This window comes from Triturus cristatus, chromosome 6, assembly GCF_964204655.1.
Source record: "Triturus cristatus chromosome 6, aTriCri1.1, whole genome shotgun sequence".
NCBI classification, from domain to species: domain Eukaryota; kingdom Metazoa; phylum Chordata; class Amphibia; order Caudata; family Salamandridae; genus Triturus; species Triturus cristatus.
The window spans coordinates 1,633,538,653-1,633,557,365 of NC_140589.1; the positions used below are offsets into that span (position 1 = coordinate 1,633,538,653).

General features: G+C 41.0%; 1 protein-coding gene across 1 annotated transcript in view; it reads left to right on the top strand.

The window, feature by feature from the left end:
* The window catches only part of LRPPRC (leucine rich pentatricopeptide repeat containing), a 665,201-nt gene that overhangs the window by 290,402 nt on the left and 356,086 nt on the right, over positions 1 to 18,713 (top strand). The gene's annotated exons all lie outside the window — the stretch shown is intronic.

The following is an 18,713-nucleotide window of genomic DNA, read 5'->3' on the forward strand; positions in this document are numbered from 1 at the left end:
CCTGCCCCCCTTTCCACTGCCCTCCGTAGTCTGTTGTGCTTCCACGGCCCTTCCTGCCTGCTCAGTGTGGTTAAATTGTTGCCTTTGCACCCTCCTACCTGCCTTCAATTTTCAGAGTCTGTGCCCCTGGCCTCTGCCTCTCAACAGTATCCTAATGAACAACTAGATTGCTAACATTCTATATTTATTACAAAAGTGTGGAACGCCTGACATCATCTTGATGTAATCAAAACTGTAATACCTAGAGCATTCCTTTAGAAATTACATATATGAGAGGGTCTTATTGGCATCAAAATTATGGTTAGTGCTCTAAAAGACTAAAATAAGGACATATTTTCTGAGTTTTCAAATAGCGACAAAGCACTTTTAAATTATTTGTTATCTTTATGTTTTTTTATCTAGTTGACAACTTGATTAAATGTTGCACTTAGGGGAGAGGATGTGGTGTTACTTCCAGAACTGCAGACTTTGCAACTGGGGAACCAGGTTGAAGTTTCTGCTTCAGCTCGACATTCTGTGATTCTGGTCAAATCACTTAGTCTCCCCATGTCTACAACCAAAATGAATTTGTTCTTGTGTGATGTAACCAATGCTCATGTAAAGCACTCCAATACCTGACAAGTCTGCACTATATAACACTGCAAAAACACAAAATAATAAGTGTTTTGCACACTTCTGTCATTGGGCTATATTTGGGCTATATCTGGGTGATTTTGGGCTACATTTGGGCTGTTTTGTCTCCGGTGGCCATCTTGGGAGATTTATTTGTTATGAAGTTTCCTAATTTCCTCATGTACTGCAGTCTCCTCAGTCGGAAATGCTTTCAGTTTTTTACTTTGATTCCATCATGAAGGTATTCAGATATGTCACACATCTGCCATGAATTCTGAATGTTAGCACTCTAGTTGCTCATTAGATCACTGTAGTAAAACTACTGTTCACCATGGAAGTCTGCTCCTGGTATTAAAAGTGCATGTTTCAGTCTGCATGTCAGAATTTTTTAATGAAATAGAAGAGGATTTGAGAAGTCACTCAAAATGTGCCCTCATTTTCTTTCTTCAGCATTAATCATAATTTCTATGGCAAAATGAACCCCCTCATTGTGTTCCTTTTTAAATTAAATGTTTTAAGTGTTACCAGTTTATTCCAATCAAGATGGCTTCAGGTGTGCCATACTTTTGTCATAATGAAGACAGTAAGTGCTCTAGTTGTTTTTAAGAACATTCTTGGACATTCTGTCATTGGGCTATACTTGGGCTACATCTGGGTGATATTTGGGCTACATTTGGGCTCTTTTGTCTCTGGTGGCCATCTTGGGAGACTTATTTGTTATGAAGTTTCCTAATTTCCTCATTTACTGCAGTCTCCTCAGTAGGAAATACTTTCAGTTTTTTACTTTGATTCCATCAAGAAGGCATTCAAATGTGTCACACATTTGCCATAAAATCAGAATGTTAGCACTCTTTTTGCTCATTAGATCACTGTAGTAAAGCTACTGCTCACCAGGGAAAACTGCTGCTGGTATTGAAAGTGCATGTTTCAGTCTGCATGCCAGGATTTGAGAAGTCACTCAAAATGTGCCCTAACTTTTTCTTTCTGCAGCACTAATCATACTTTTTATGGAAAAATGAACCCCCTCATGTTGTTCCTTTTTAAATTAAATGTTTTAAGAGTTACCACTTTAATCCAAGCAAGATGGCTTCAGGTGTGCCATACATTTATCATAAGTAGGACGGTTAGCGCTCTAGTAGTTCTTTGGAACACTCTGGAAAGCTGCAGTAGAACACAAAGGAATCAACTGACAGTCTCTGCCCTTGTTGGATGTACATGTTTTACTGAGAATGTCAGACTTCATTCTCACATGACTGAGAAAGATAATGTGAATTTACAGAAAATAAGCTCTCAGTTCAGCTTATAGATCACCTTCCAAACCTCTGTGGTAAAAGCATGAGAAAATATTTTTCTCTTAATCATGATATCCCAGCAGAAGGCTTTTTCACATGGTGAAATCACCTTAGAACATACCACAATTCCTAAAATGAGTATGGTACCATCAACAAATGATTTATAATGTAACTAAAGTCTTAAAATCTTCTATTAACTGCAATGCTTTTTAATGAGGTGCTATCATGTATATTGGTCCCAAGATGGCTGCCAACACTTCTTGGATGAAGTGCTGACAGCCAATCAGATCTCAGGATGAGATGTGTGGTTAGGCTCCGCCCACATATATATATTGATTTAAATGCTATTTTCTCAGGAACTACTGAACAGATTTACACCAGACCTACAAAAGGCACTTCCTTGACCTGAGGACTACCTCTCTGCCAAATTTCAAGTAACTCTGTTCAGCCGTTCTGGCTGTAGCTGTGTCTAAAGGTCCTATGGAAAAATGCATGGGAAAAACGCGTTTTGGGACCCCCCTTTTTTCTCAGCCCCCGCTTGACGAATCCCCCCGAGACTTTCAGGGTAGGAGCGGAGCGTAGCGCCCCACCTATTTTGAAAATTTCGCGAGGATTCATCGACCGGCGCCAAAGTTATTCCAAATAGAATGTTGCAGATTTCCTATGGAAACAGGGTCCTAACTATAACTATCTACTGGCGACCGCCAGTAGATAATGTATGTATATATATATGTATGTATATATATATGTATATATATATGTATATATATATATATATGTATGTATATATATGTATGTATATATATGTATGTATATATATATATGTATATATATATGTATATATATATGTATGTATATGTATGTATGTATATATGTATGTATATATGTATGTATATATATGTATGTATATATATATGTATGTATATATATATGTATATATATGTATGTATATGTATGTATATGTATGTATGTATATGTATGTATGTATATGTATGTATGTATATGTATGTATATATATATATGTATGTATATATATATATGTATGTATATATATATATATGTATGTATATATATATATGTATGTATATATATATATGTATGTATATATATATATATGTATGTATATATATATATGTATGTATATAAATTAGAAACCGTCTTGGTTCCGGAGTGTAAGGATTTACCAGCTGCGGTGACTCGTCCCATTCCGGCACTCATGTATGCGGATGATGCGGTCCTTATGGCCCGCACACCAATCGGACTACAAAAGGTCGTTAATGTTTTCGTTAATTTTATGTCAAACTTGGGTCTTACTGTCAACTGCTCCAAAACATTTGCCATGAATTGCGGGGCAGGACCAAAAAAGAAGACTAATACTCTTTTTATAAATTCAAAGGCAATAGAGTATTCTTAAACCTTCTCTTATCTAGGGATTTTATTCGACCAATCAGACACTTGGAGCCAGGCGAGTAAAGTAAGAAGGCTGTTATTTATTAAATCTTCGATGGCTTTATTAAATGTTAGCAGAAAACTAGGCAGACATCCCCCTGTGGAATTGCTGCAGATTTATAGGGCAAAATGTGTGGCTATTGCTACCTACGGAGCTGGAATCTGGGGTTATGCATTACAGTCCGCAGAAAACATGTTTCTTAGATCTCTCCTGGCAGTCCCAGACAGTACCTCTACTTACATATGCTATCGGGAACTGGGCATGCCATATTTAGAGGACATAATCAAGGCGCAGCCAGTCCTTTTGTGGCATAGTGTCTGGACCTCAGATGAGACAGATTTTAACCGTCACATTTTGAAAGACTCATTGGTGATCGACGGGGTCAAACATTTAAGATGGTTAGCATACGTTAAAATGTTTTTGTTTAAACTAGGCCACCCCGAATACTATAAAGATCCACATACCATGTGTAACGTGTCTAGGAAAGATCTAAAAGCTAGCTGTATGCGCTATTTGGGCGAAACCAGGACTATAATAGAATTGAAGAAACCAACGGTCCAAGCACACTACATGGCCCTGGCGACTCCATCCATGAAACCATACGTCGCATTAATAAATGACGATCATGAAAGGTTTTTGCTAACATGCTTTAGACTGAATACGTTACACAGATCTTTAAGTTTTCCTGTACAAAATGACTGGTCGAGAGTTCTAAGTAAATACCCGGGTGATGACGTTGCCAAACAATCAACGATACATATATTGTTTTTTCTGTAAATTTTACTCGATCCCTAGAAGAAGATGGATTATCCCTGTTTTAAAAAGATCAAGTTTAAGACCATGCTGCCCAGCATTCTTGACCCTGCAACAGCTAGATAATGAATTTACTATTGCCTCTGTTGTTGTCTTTTTAAAAAATATTTTTAGACACCGTAAATCAATTTTGATGTGGTCTTAACAATACTATGTTTATATAATTTTAAGGAGTTTTGATTTTCTTGATTTATGTTTGAGCTTTTATGGTCAACATTTACAGTTACTGAATAAAGCATTTTGATGATGACATGTATTAAATCAACTCAAAACAAAGGACCTAATTCTATGTGCAGTTTTAATTCGACGCTGGTTATGTTGCTATATCAAACCTTACTGCATATCTCTAACATTAATTAAATCAGTTCCTGCTGATAGCCAACAATTCAGTATCAGTAATACTACTTTGTCAGTTCATCTGAATTCACAAAATTGCATTTTTTATATAGCTATAACTAACTACTTAAAATCATGTATATTTATACTTTTACAGGTAGCACATATGGGCTGAAGCTGACAACAGCACATCTGTGTTGCATGTCATCTATACTAAAGCCATCTGACCGGTTGTTTTCAAAAGCCTGTCTTATTAACAACACCTCCACCAATACCACCATCAATACCACCACCAATACTACCACCGTCAGTACCAATATCAATACCATTCCACAAATACCACCACCACCAGTACCAATGCCACCACCAGTACCACCACAGATACCACCACCAATAACACACCACCACCACCACCAATACTACCACCGACACCACCACCAACACCACAAATACCACCAACACCAATATTACCACCAGTCCCACCACACTACCAATACCACCACCAATACAACCACCACCACCACCAATCCAATACCACCACTGTCAATACCACCAGTACCACCACCACCAGTACCAATACACCGCCACCACCACCACCAATGCCAGTACCAATACCAGTACCAGCAGCACCACAAATACCCCTTTCCAATACCACTAGTACCAGCACTATCCATACCATCACCTCAGCGCTCTCGCTCACTAGTAGTAGCAGGGGCACTGTACGAGGCCGTAGCTTCAGCCGAGACCATCCCTCTCTCCCTGCCTGGCATAAAGCACAGCCCGCCCTGCACCAGGAGGTGAAGCCAGCGCCTTACTACAGCTGGAGTGTTTTTGTTAGGCCAAAGATAGCAATGACATTACGCAATGCCACACTGCACACTCAAATCACGGAGAGGGCATTCTAGACCCCCCACCCCTCCTGCTCTTCCTCCTTAGCCGCAACAGTGTAATCAAAGAGCAAAAGGTGTTGGAGCGCTTTGTTGGTGTTTATAGCTTAGATTGTATGAATCTCTTACTTCACACTTTGTGTCTGTCTAATTTACAACACTGTTGAAGTGGTGGGATGCACACCTTTGTTTTGAACGTATAATCCATGTTTCTCCAATGTTTGTTCTGGAATGCGTGCGTGTGGATTGGGTGCCATGCCCAAACAGCACCATAAATAACACAACACTGGGTGGGACAACATCTTGCCCCAAACCGATCGCACAGCAAAGTTTTGCCTCAATGGCTAGAAAAATGAGTCCATGTTAAATTTCGAATTTCTTCCATTTTAACCATATTTTCCTGTTATCAAACTAAACCTTCGTCCTCTTCATTCAGAAACGTATTTCTGAACGAAGATGACAAAGGTTTAGTTAGCGAGTGCAAAGCAGTGACCCCTGACGAAGGGCACTTGACAGCCCAAAATGCATTGGGTCTCCTTTTTAAATAAACGCTGCTTTGAACGAACTCCTGCATTGGTCGTGCTTTAGCAAGAGGTCCGGTCGGGCACAGCTTCAGCATTAGAAACTTGGAGAATGGCAGAATAACCCGCGTGTGGATTGAAACTTATAGTGGATGACTACTAGAGGAATGATAACTGGAAAATATGGTTAAAATGGTAGAAATTCGAAGTTTAGCATGGACTAATTTTTCTAGCCTTTGAGGCAAAACTTTGCTGTGTGATCGGTTTGGGGCAAGATGTTGTCCCACCCAGTGTTGTGTAATTTACAACACTTACACATCTTCTTCACTGCACTTTTTATCACTACTTTGAAGACGTCGCAGGCCGGTCTCTTCCACCGATACTTACAATCTAACAAGCGGTCGAGAAGGCCCTTTTTTGAAAAGCAATAGGTCTTGCATTTGCGAGAGTTTAAGCTATTAGTATTGTAAATGACTGCCTTTTATATATGTTTTAAAACCCAATACATAAATAAATGGCTTTGTCATTTACAAATAGCTCAAATAGCTCAAACTCGCGTGAATGCGAGACCTGCTGCATTTCACATGCTTGTTTCTAGTACTCCTTGGTTTCTTTACTACTGGGACACCTCTCCAAGTACAGGACTTTATTCAGCTTTAGCCTAATGTCATAGCTGAAGCAGCTAGTTAAACAGCTTGTCTCCTCTCACTGCACCACCACCCCTCTCCACATGCCTTCTGTGTTCCCCACACTGCAGGATTCTCCTCTCTTTAGGATTTGGCATCTTTACTCAAGTTCCGCACTTATTACAAAATCTCTTCATTACTGAGGTGCATCTTTCCTAGAGTCATTGCGTTTTCAAATCTCCATCAGTTTACTTTTCTCCTGTTTGCAAAGACTGTGAATTACTTCTCTGGGGATGATCTCAATTAGTATTATTTTGGACTGCATATGTGCCCAGTACCTTGTACACGTGTCTCACATGTATAGATAAAACAACATGTTGTGTTCCAGGTTAAGCATTACCAGGTTTCTTCGTTTACAAGCAGAATGCTAATAGAACTCAATTTAAGAGCATTCATTACAATGTAACTTTCTGGTTTGGCGATGGACACATCACTAAGCATCTCTTCTCAAAGATTCTCCCTTACAAGACCATCACAGGCTTTTTTTCTTTTTTTATTTTGTCGCCAGTTTTGGTTGCGAGGTGTCGTCTGAGGTTTACACCAGGCACAAGCTCAAAGTATCGAAGAAGAAGCCTTAATACCTGTGTGGGCTTGAGCAGCTCAAGCAACCTTGCATCAGACTGTAGCCCAATATTATTGGTGGGCCAGGCTCTGGGATACAACCCGCGAAAGCTCTGTGCTTTTACACAGAACTTGCTTCAGTGTGGTTGTTTAGCTAAATTAATGTCTGGGTTACAATAAGCATCAAAACACTCAAACTGATCTGGGTAAGTCTGAAGTGTGCAGAAAACCTCAAGCCTCGCGCCTTCTCCTCAGAAAATGGACCCTGACAGAATCCCTTGGGCTCACTCTAGGAAGGGTAAACACAGCCAGGACTTCTCGGCTGTGTTTATTACTATTAGAGTACATGTTGAGCCAAACTTAAGAAGCAGTTCATTATTGTTTCTACTCCCTGGGCTCTGCTCTGCTGAAGGTCCCTTCTGCTTCAGCTAAGGTTCTTTCATTTATCGGTTTGTTTTTAGCAAAGCAGGTTGTGATTTTCACACTGTTCCCAGCACATATGGCAGCCGGGTGAACAGATACTGCCTGACAGCCCTAAATATGACTCATTTTTCCTTCCCACTGAATTTTTTTTGCAATAGTCTTCCACCCCCACACTGCTTGTTAATATTATATTTGGTGGTCTGTGCAGTTTTCAATACTTACTGCATCACATACGCCTTATAGTTCCGCAATCTAGCCATTAAGTGGAACTCGGGCAAACATTGGTTTACAAATGGTCTTAAGGAGACATATTTTTCTTAACATTAAAACGAAATAAATATTCTGGTGAGAGATGTAATAAATGCGTCTTTTTTCTGTGTTCTCCCCAGATTCTTTTTTTTAATGCTTATAGATTGCTGCCTTTTTTTTAATCTCTTTTCAGTGAGACTGCTGACCCACTCTCACTGCGTGCGCTTTTCCCTTAAAACATGCACCCATTTTGAAAACAATAATTGGCCAGTTTGACATTAATGTAAGTCCGCAATAAAAAGCACGGAATTGCGTAAGTGGCATGAAGGGCAAATGCTTCATGTGATTAGCAGAGAGAATATAGCCAGCAACGTATTGGGTACAAATCTAATAAGCGAGAGAGAGAGATAGCAGTGTCACGCTGTGGCAGACTTCACTGTTGAAATGACAAACCAACTACTTTTTCATACTCAAAGGAAGTGAAGTGTATTTGTGCTTTGTGGCAATAAGTTCTAGCAACATAAAATTTGGATTCAAGATGTGCAAGTTGTGCATACTTGCACATTTAAGAGGGTAACACAAACATAAGTTCTGCTAACAAAGAGGATGTGTGCTTTGAATGGGGGCTGGGTCTGCTTAAGGTAAATGTGTGTACAAACGTATGTTTGCACTCAATAGCAACCCATCGATCTAGCTATGGTTTCAGTATAGAAACGGATTCTTCAATAAGGGACATGGGCAAGTTGTTGTCTTAATAGAACAAATCACATCTAGTCATACCACAGAGACATAGTTTTTTTTAAATGTATTGGCACATTTTGCGTTGTCAACAAGGATACAATTATTTAGTTCCATGTGAATACAATTAATAGATATACAGTTTTAAAACGTTTAATGTGAAAGCCAAGTTTTTGTTGTCAACTAACGTTCCTTTGCTGTCCCTCAAGTAGACCTTCATAATACACACCTGCAAACAGAAAATAGAGGTTTTGTGGAGAATCAAATTAGTCTGTTTTGCAAAGATAAATTATATAGACCAAAAAAAGCAAACGAATTAAATCAAGGACACAATTTAAATATTGTAGTGTTGATAGTGGCCTTCTTATCAAGAATCTTTAAAGGTCAGTCCAGGGGGAGGCCACTGTGATGAGGAAACTGACACCTTTGTCTTCAGAGCTCATAGTGTTTTTCTAGAAACCATAAACTTAAGAAGTATATGTGGTTTTTTTGTACTATTTCTCTTGTATTTACTACGAAAGAAACATTGTCTGCTTGTGCCAAGCTACCAATGAAAAGCCCAACATGCGTAATAGAAGCTTGCCTTTATTTTTACGCGCTAGTGTATCTCAGCCAAAGCTCATAGCATGACTGTGGTCTTTCTCTTCCCCCTATTTAGCAGTCCACTTAACTACAAATGTCTTCCTGTATACAAAACTGACATCTCAAAGAGGCCTGGCTGGGGACATGTTTTTGGTGTGGAACTACAATTCGGGTTAAAGCAATAGCCGGAAAACGAGAATAGGTTTATGCAGTGGTCCGCTGCCTTGAGGAATGCCCTTCCTGTTTGTGACTGAAGGTCATTTCCTCGAGGAGGAGATCTTAAATAAAAAAATTAATGAAATTAAAATATATTGAGGAAAAAGCATTGTTCCTCTGGCTCTGTGGTCGCTAAAAATGTAGTGCCATGGCAGGGAAATTTCTTTGTGAGAGACGTTTTACTTCATGGTATAACTGGTCTGTCAGTAAGCATTGACGTAATGTTGGTTGTTATGCTACTTAGATTGGTCCAATGAAAAGTATCATCACCTCCATCTAAATGAATGTCTAAGACCGAGTCTTGAATCATCTTCTGACGACATTGAAACTCTGGTACACCAGAATTTCATTTTTCATGCACTCTTTTTAGGTCTCACCTAGGCAGGGTGCATGCTAGGTCTGCTCATTTTCAAGCACACACTCGTGCTTGTGGCGGCATCCACCTTGCGGAAGCGAGCAGTGGCACGCCACAAGCACAAGTGCAGCCCTTGAAAATGATCAGACAGCTCTCCCAAGCACGCGCTCCACTCGTGGGCTCACCTCCTGCTCCCCCTCACGCGCGGACCACTCGCGGGCTGTGTATTTCCACTGCACTCTCACTTAGCGCCAGGCACGTTTCTCGGAAATTGGCACAATCGACAAACCTAGCAACCGTTGCTTTAAACTTGCCACCGGCGCCATCCACTAACATGCCGAACTTTCGTCTAACAGAAATTTCTTCGTCAGCCCCTGGGAACTTAGTCTATTACATTGTCTGCATGGTAAACTATATATAAAAACTTAAAATAGATAATTTCTTTGGTTTAATGGTGCCTCCGCAAACGCACAAAACAGTTTTTAAAATAATACTTTTGAAAAGTTATTTATGGTTTGACTGCTTCTGGATTGCCCTTTTAATCGCTGAAGAAAGTAACCAGGCATTACAATAATGTCGGTTACTGGATTAAATTGAGAAATAAAGACGAACCACGCCCGAACAACAGACAGTCTGTCTCAAGTTGACGTCTGTTCCCATTTTGAAATGGGGTAATACTCCACTGGGCTGGCATAATATGAACACGTTGACTAAGTCCTTCCTCTACCTCGTTGTCCTGCTTGCTTTCACTATTACCATGCCCGCAGCTGAGTGCGAGCTGTTCCTCCTGCTGTGCTCTGAATTCTGTAGCGTTGCCCTTTCCTCTAGTACTGATTGTGTACGCCAGTGAGGGCCAACGGGGTGCTGCTTCTGGTCCTCTGCCTGCAGCATGTGCTTCACTTCTGCTTGAGTTTCTCACAATCTATGGACCGTGACTTCACCTTCATGCTTCGCCCGGGACACAAGGAGTGCTTTTATCCGCCCTTGAAGAACGAAGCAACTCTGGAGATAGAGTACCAGGTGAGAGGACTGAGAATGCCAGGGGACCTGCAGATTGCTGCGTAAAGTTCTCTGTCGTCCCAGATTATTCGAGATGTGTACATGGAGTTCTGTAGCAGCTACTTGCCCTGTTGAAAGGGACATCAAAGCTTGGCAGGGAATGTTTTTGAAGGTCCCCAACCCATGTCATCGCAGACATGTTTCTCACTCCTAGGCTTTGTAAATACAGACGTATGCATTAATGCAATTACAACGTCCCAAGAGTATAACGCTCCAAATGCACTAGGTTGCAATCACAAGGGCCAGGTTGACCGAATTATTGGTGGGGCTCGGATCATACGAGCAGCTTATTTGAGATGAGATGGCGCGTATTATGCGGGATCACGTACTAATGTATGTGGTAATCCATGCAAAGGCCCCTAGAGTGAACGAACGCTCTCAGGCTGCATAGCCATGAATAAGCGACGCATCTATTCATTTTGCATAGAGCTAGCCAGTCAGCGCCAGACACCCATGCTGTCCTTCTTTAAACCCCGAGCGCAGGGAACAAGTCCCAACAAAGTAGATGAGGGAATTATTTTAGACAATGTCGCCTCATCATAGGCAAGGTTGTCACATCCTCCTCTTACTCCTTCACAGTCATAGCTCAGGTAAAAACTTTACAATGTATGTTATATATGCATGTAACATTGTAACATTGTTTACAATGGCTGTGTTGATATATAAGCTACATGCAGATATCTCAGGTTTCTGATCTTATGTTTTTTATTAGTGGCCTTAAGGGACCTCCGGATTGTCTAAGCACCGCACAAAACAACAAACTAGATATTAGCACAATGTGAAAAGAACATGTAAATGGTATTTTACCTGTTGAGATTCAGATGCACATTTTCTAATAGTAAGATGTAGTTGATCTCCGAACTAAAATCATAATATTTAAAACAAAGGGAAAGTTTGCTTCCTGCCTTTTCAACAAGTAAAACATACATTGTTTGTTGAATGCTTTGATGCTTACGTGATAAGGGTTCTTCTAGGCAGAGTAGGAATGCTGTGGCAGCCATCTATTACGGACTCCTCCCTATCCCTTTAGATATGCTGATAGCTCTATTTCACATCTTGTCTTTAAAGTAAACAATGTTAAAAGTACTGGCCTGGCCATGGAGCTTTTAGCTTAAATGATTGGGAGAGGGTGTGGCTTAATGGCTAAGGCGGCCGACTTTGAAGCTGGGGAACCATTTCATTTCATTAGTTGGGTAATGATTTTACTGGCTAGAATTGCAGCATACATGTTATGACATCTGCTTTTGATTTGGCTTTCAGAGACTAAGCAAGGGGAATTCTATTGGTTAATGAAAAATCCCTCCAGAAGAAAAATACCAGTAAAATATTGATTTTATAAACTAGTTTCAAGATGTAACAGGAATTTCTACTAAGAGACATATTTGGGTCTCCCCAATTTAATGTAATAAAAGAAAAACATAAAGCATAAGTGTTACTAAAGTCATTTGGTCTGGCCTTTAGGAATCTTGTATAATCATTTTCTTTTGTAAAAGTTTTATTGCAATCACACGCCACAGGAAAAAAGAATATATGTAAGTATTATAATGGTGTGGGATACGTATTTTGACAATAATTTTGACATCGTACTACAGCTTTGCAATCATTTTAGGTAATTATGAAAATGAAATAATTCATTCATTTATTCATTCAATACATGATGCATAAATATGAGGACGATATGCTTGCAATAAAAATCTTTAAAAGCAAGCGTATCATTTTGATAGAACACTGAGTGCCTTCCATGCAGATGTACTTAGTACAGGTGTAGAAACCAGTTTTGGTTTCAGAGCATATCATTAAAAAATATGATACTTAGTGACACAAAGAAAAGTTACTATTGACTTTTAATGATTGCAATTCGACGACATAGGTTAAACACAGAATAGTTACAAAAATCCATAAAGAATTAAAAGAAAGAACCATTGTCAAAGTATAATATTGGCCCACCAGCCCTGGTACTGAAAGGCACTTCTTTTTAGGCAGATGTGTCCATTTGATTAGGTTAAAAGTCGTCATTTGAGGTGCAAAAGCGCCAGTGGCAGAAGTGATCTGATCCATATTCCCATGCTTTATGCTGTGGTGGGCTGGAGCAAAATTTGAATGACAGTTGAATATATTGACCAATGGACAAAGAGGCTGACCGACTGCTGACCCACAGCATCTCTATGTATTTGTATAGTGTGTGTTTTTTTATTTATGATTTTTTTTATTATAAGCTTTATTAAAGCTCTCTTGAGCCAGAATTAAAAATAAATACATCTATACATACATAAAGGGGCTTTGGGTCAGCCCTTTTGTCCCATTAGCCTGTTAAGCTGTCATTCACATTTTGCTTCCGCACACTACAGTATGGTGCAGTGAGTCATCTCACTTCAGCCATTGGTCCTTTTGTACTGTAACAACATGCTTCCTGATCACATTTATCTATCTATTAGCATGCGCTGCTCCAGGAGGGCCTTTAACCATCGGTCAGCTCATTTTCAAGCACACACTTGTGCTTGTGGCGGCATCCACCTTGCGGGAGCGAGCAGAGGCGCGCCACAAGCACGGTGCAGTGCTCAACAAGCATTTACAATGCAATGGTCTCGGCATTGGTAAAGTTAGAGCTATTGGCATTGCTCATGACATTATATTTGTTTATGTTTTTGTTTTTAAAACATTTAAAGAAACGGCATTGTCATGAGCAATGCCAATAGCTCTAACTTTAACAATTCCGAGACCGTTGCATTGTAAATGCTTGTTTAGCTTGTTGGAGTGGGCGAAGCAGTTTAAAGGGAAGGGTGGGAGTAATTTGGCACTTGCAGGTAGCAAGAAGTTAAAGGTTTACAGTGACATCCTACGCACTCCAAATAACTGACTAATATCCACCACTCACATTACTTTCATATTTCACTATATTAATTCACCGCTAATGCTTAATGGGTTCCAGAGTAGCGTGCTACTCGCCGAAAATGCGCTTTGACGCCTCTTCAGGGGTAGTAATCGCTATATAAATGCAATTACAATACAATATGAAGTAAAGTCAGTTCAGGATGTGTAGAGCATAGATATACTGAGAGGCAGCTGAGCTGGGGGGAAATTGTCGAGGAACAAATAAGGTCGGGGGGGCAACCGGTAGGTGAATACTGACATATAGTGAGAACAATAGTTGTGCAAGACGATTTGCCTAGGGTTGTAGAAATATTTGTGATGTGCACCTGCTTCATTAAGTAGCCTTTTTCACACTACAAGTTGTCATGGTCTGTGCTGTGCCCTCTTGCCCAATGAATATCGTTCCCTTGTTTAAGTACAACTGTGTGCAGGTTTGTTTTATTACTACTTGGGAATGCACACAAACCATTCCACATTCACTTCCTGTGACCTCTTTTGCAACCATGGTGCAGAATCTTAGTAAATCCGGGCCCAACTTTTAAGCCGGAAAAGCACATGCTGAAAACTTTGCAAGCGGCATGGAGTCCTTTTTAATACTCACAAGAATGACAGGGGTTTCACAAAAGAATAACTTTGTGTAGACCCAACTGTGCTAGGAGAGATACTGTGCCACGGCTGACTCTGTACAGAGGCGACTCAGTGCATGCTAAAATAGGAAGTATTAACCGATGAAGCTCGTCAGCAAGAGGCGAGGAAACTGCGTCACTAAGAATTCTTCCCAAATAATTACTTATTATTTAGAAAAATCGCATTTTTTTTTTAATGTGTTACTCCATTCCACTGCCGTGTGAAAACATCACTCTTAGCAAGTCCCACCAAAAAGAGACTTACTGCTAACATGTTAACCCTTTAAAGCATTAAATATTGTAATAATCATCGACTAATCGTTGTCTTATGGCGCTTCAATTTCTTAACCTACTAGCCACGGTGACTCGTGTTTTCGTAGACTATCAGATCACCTCTGTCCCTGGAAGTATCCTTCACAAATACCGTACAATACGGTATTTCAAATACGCGCCTGGTTTCCCACTAGTTGCTATCATGTCACATGGGTTGTTTGTATAGCGCTTAACGGGCCAGCACTACAGGAGAGACAATGAGGAAACCTGTTAGGGGAGGGGGGGTTATGGGGGCGCGGCAGGGGGGGGGGGAGAGGCAAAGGAAGGGGGAGAGGCAGGAGGAGGAAAGTGGGTTGTAAGGTGCGGCAGAAAGGTGGAAGGAGGAATCGATCGCAATCATTCAGTCTGTCCTCTTCACCTGCGCAGCTTGAAAACAAGACTTGCTATGGAGACGGGTTATCTGCGGCCACGAGCTCAGACATACAGGACCGGCCAATGCGGTTTAAGCAGTACACACAATGGCTACAAATTCACATCATGCTCCGCGGGAACTTTCCATTGACTTTTACTTCACAAAGATTATTTCTTTTATATGTGTTGCAATTTAGCCCGACATTTCCTGTTCAGCAGCGGCGCTTATCCCTCTCCCCAACCCACACTCACTCACTCTTCCGTCAGTCTAAGTGACCTTGGGTGTCTGGCACTGGCGTGAAACTCGAGAGCCGCCTCTCTCCGGACCAGGTAAAAACTAAAGTCTTCCCAGAGGAACAACAAGGCAGAGCAAAAGGCACACCACTGCCTTTCTCCGAGGCAGAGCAGAAATGCCTCGAAGAAAGGCAGCGGCATTTTCGGATTCGGGGGCTTGTTTGTCTTTTCTCTCCTCCAGCCATTGGCTGGAGGAGAGAATGAGACTTCTTGCAAAAAACTCGCTCCCCGATCCGAAAAGGACGGGGCCTAATCGGAATGACTGACCTCTTCTCCAATGGCTGGCCAGCATTCAAGAGGCCAGCCAATGGAGAACAGGGGAGAAGAGGGGCGGGTTCAAGACCCTCTTCTCCAAGTCAATAAATCTCGGAGCTAGACTGCGCAAGCACAGCCTTCGCAGCCGAGACCTAAAAATGAGCAGACTGCTCTCCCAAGCTCAGGCGCGCCACTCGCGGGCTCACCTCCTGCTCCTTCTCTCTCTCACGCGCGGACCACTCGCGGGCTGTGTCTATTCAGCAAGCGCTTCCCAGGACAGTACTTGGTTAACATAAATTACAAAATACAAAGACTTGCAATGTACCACTGATGCAAACTACAAGTAGAACTTGGATTCAGGAACCCCTCGCGGGCTCACCTCCTGCTCCTTTACGAGACTTTACTTTCGTTTCTCATGCCGGTTTCTTTTTTGCAGATTTATATAGCGCGAACTCAACCCGAAGGTATTGGAGCGCTTTATTCGTCTTGCTTGATTGATTACGAGAAGGATGTCCTAAATAAATAAGGTCAACAAAACACAGTGCTTCTTAAATACGAGGATCTGCCCCTATGAATACTCTGCCAATGATTAGTCAAGAGCATGTAGGGCTCTCCTGTTATTGGATGACTAGCGCCAAGTTTTTAGTAGCAGGTGTCAGGCACAAACTTCTGCTACGAATGGGGCTTTTTAAAATAAGTCATTAACAAGATGTTTTTGGAACTAAAGTTGTCCAAAAATACTTCAACAAGCGACTGGCTAAATTATAAACAAAAAGTGGGATGAAAAGAGCTCACTATCGCTTACCAGAAGCGTGGATGACAACACAGGGGCCGTCTTTGCTAGGGGCGGGTAGTTTTTCTAACCAATAGTTGGATACATGGAAACTAAGGATTTCCTATTACTTTCCAGTCTCCTGTCAATCATAATAAAACTAGCTTTCCGATTATATCCCCTTAGCTTCACTTACTTAAGTTGGTTAGAGTCTGCAGCAAGGCAAAACCAATTGGATTTTTTTCAGCATGTTCGGAATCCGGGAGGTAAGACTCGTATATGGGAATCTCCCGCCTGATTTGAGATGTGCTGCTTTTGTCCGACAGCTGTTTGCCGGTATTGCAACACCCCTGGCGATATAGGTTATCTGAAGTTTTTTAGGTCTCGCCTGACCCAGCGCATGCGCTGGTCTGGCGAGACTTATTGAGAGGGCTCCAAAAAGTGCTACCAGGCCAGCCTAGAGCTACAGTGCATGTGCGCGGGCACGCGCGCCTCAGTTTACCGAGATTACTTTCACTTTCGCGGCCGCACGGCCGTTTTGATGTTGGATCGCGATTGCGATCACTTTCGCGGCTGCACGGCCGCTTGGCATTGCCAATAGGTCTCGCTTTTGGGACCTTATAAGTATTTAGTTATGCAACTGTTGCATGGCTAAACACTTGTAAGGTCCCAAAGGCGAGACCTATTGGCTATGCCAATGTTTGTTTGATCTTGAGTACGTGTAGTAGACAGAACCTAAAACATGAACATTGTTATGACTACAAGAGTGCGAATGTAGCACAGAACACAGCCGGAAGAAAAATGGTGTATACCCAGAGCGTACTTGGGTGTTAGGCGCATTATTGTTATTTAAACACTAGTTGTGGCATCCAAACTATTAGTTTTTTTCTTTTTAGAAGAAGAGTTCATTTTACAGAAGTGCACCTTATTTTGTAACTTTTGTATTTCTTTTTTAAGCGCTGCTGCAGTCTAGGTTTTACAGTGCTGGCAGTGTCCTACGGCTGGGCATCATTAAGCGGTGTCGAGGGGGAAGAAAGTGTCATGTGGCTGCATTAAAACTCGTATGCGTTAAACGCCCCATGATTTGACCTGTCTGACTTGTGTTCTTTTAAAAGAAAGTGTGTGTTTGGCTTCATCTAAGTTAGTATCTGGTTGTCCGTATTATTACTGATTTATTTTTTCTTTTGTTGCTCTGCAGCTCCAGGTTTTCAGTACCCGGGGGATGTATGGCCGAGTACAAACAATCTTTTCCTTTTGAATTTGGTTATTTTTGTTGCCTAGTCTTAGGCGTATGAACCGGGTCTTTATACCTCATTAGAGTATTAAGTGTGGTAGACATTTATCTCTAATATGTTGTGATGACACTTCATACGGTGTTTCAATGAGTGGGTGGCGTCAATCTGCTATTGGAATTTATTTGGTGAAACAAGATCGCTGCTTCTGGAACTGTTTAATTTTAGTACAGTATTGTTGTCGACTGTTCTTGCCAAGTTAAATATTTTTTCTGTCTGGTACCCAGTGAAGGGCCTGTATATGGGATGAAGTACCTCCTGACATACATTATGGGGATATTGCAAGTCACTGAGGAGTTCCTTGATCATGTCGAGGCTGAGGACAGAATTCACATATAAGGTCATTTAATTCCAAAGTGACTTGTAATCTACCTATAATGTATGGTAGGCGATACTTTATTCTGCATAATACACAGTCACACCATCACCTTTACCGCAAACCACTTAAATCCTTGGTGCGATGCTCTTTCAAATGAGAGGCCACATATTTACAAGTATGAGGAATACATGTGGAATCTCTAGTGTCAAATTAAATATACCAAAAAGCAGTTCAATTTTTGTTACGAAAATATATTCGAATCCGTTTAATATCGGTCAGATTTAAAAAAAAAATATTGCACTGTAGTGAAATGTGTAGAAACATGCGAAGAGAGTCTATCTTTTGTACTTATTAACCAAGGGGTGCAAAAAATAAACCTGTTGCCATAAATATCACCTTTCTGCCTACTGTTACAATCGACATGCTCGTAATGTGGATGTTAGACGTTCATTTGATCCATCTAATACGGTTCTGGTGTTCGCAACTTCTAGTAGATTTGAATGAACTTGGGGAAGGTGCTGGCATTGTCTATGAAAAATGAAAATGAGGTCCGACGTGTTGGGCCTGCTCTTTTTCAGTACTTTTGAATGCTGATTTCCAGTGACACTGGATGGTGGTATGTATCAACAAGCATTGGCATAGCCAATAGGTCTCGTCTTTGGGGCCTTATAAGTGTCTAGTTATCCAGCACAATATCCTTGGTGCAACACCATCAAGTGTTGCATGGCTAAACACTTATTAGGTCCCAAAGGCGGGACCTATTGGCTATGCCAATGCTTGTTCCTTCTTCCTCCATCCCAACCCCCTTATCATTGGTCTA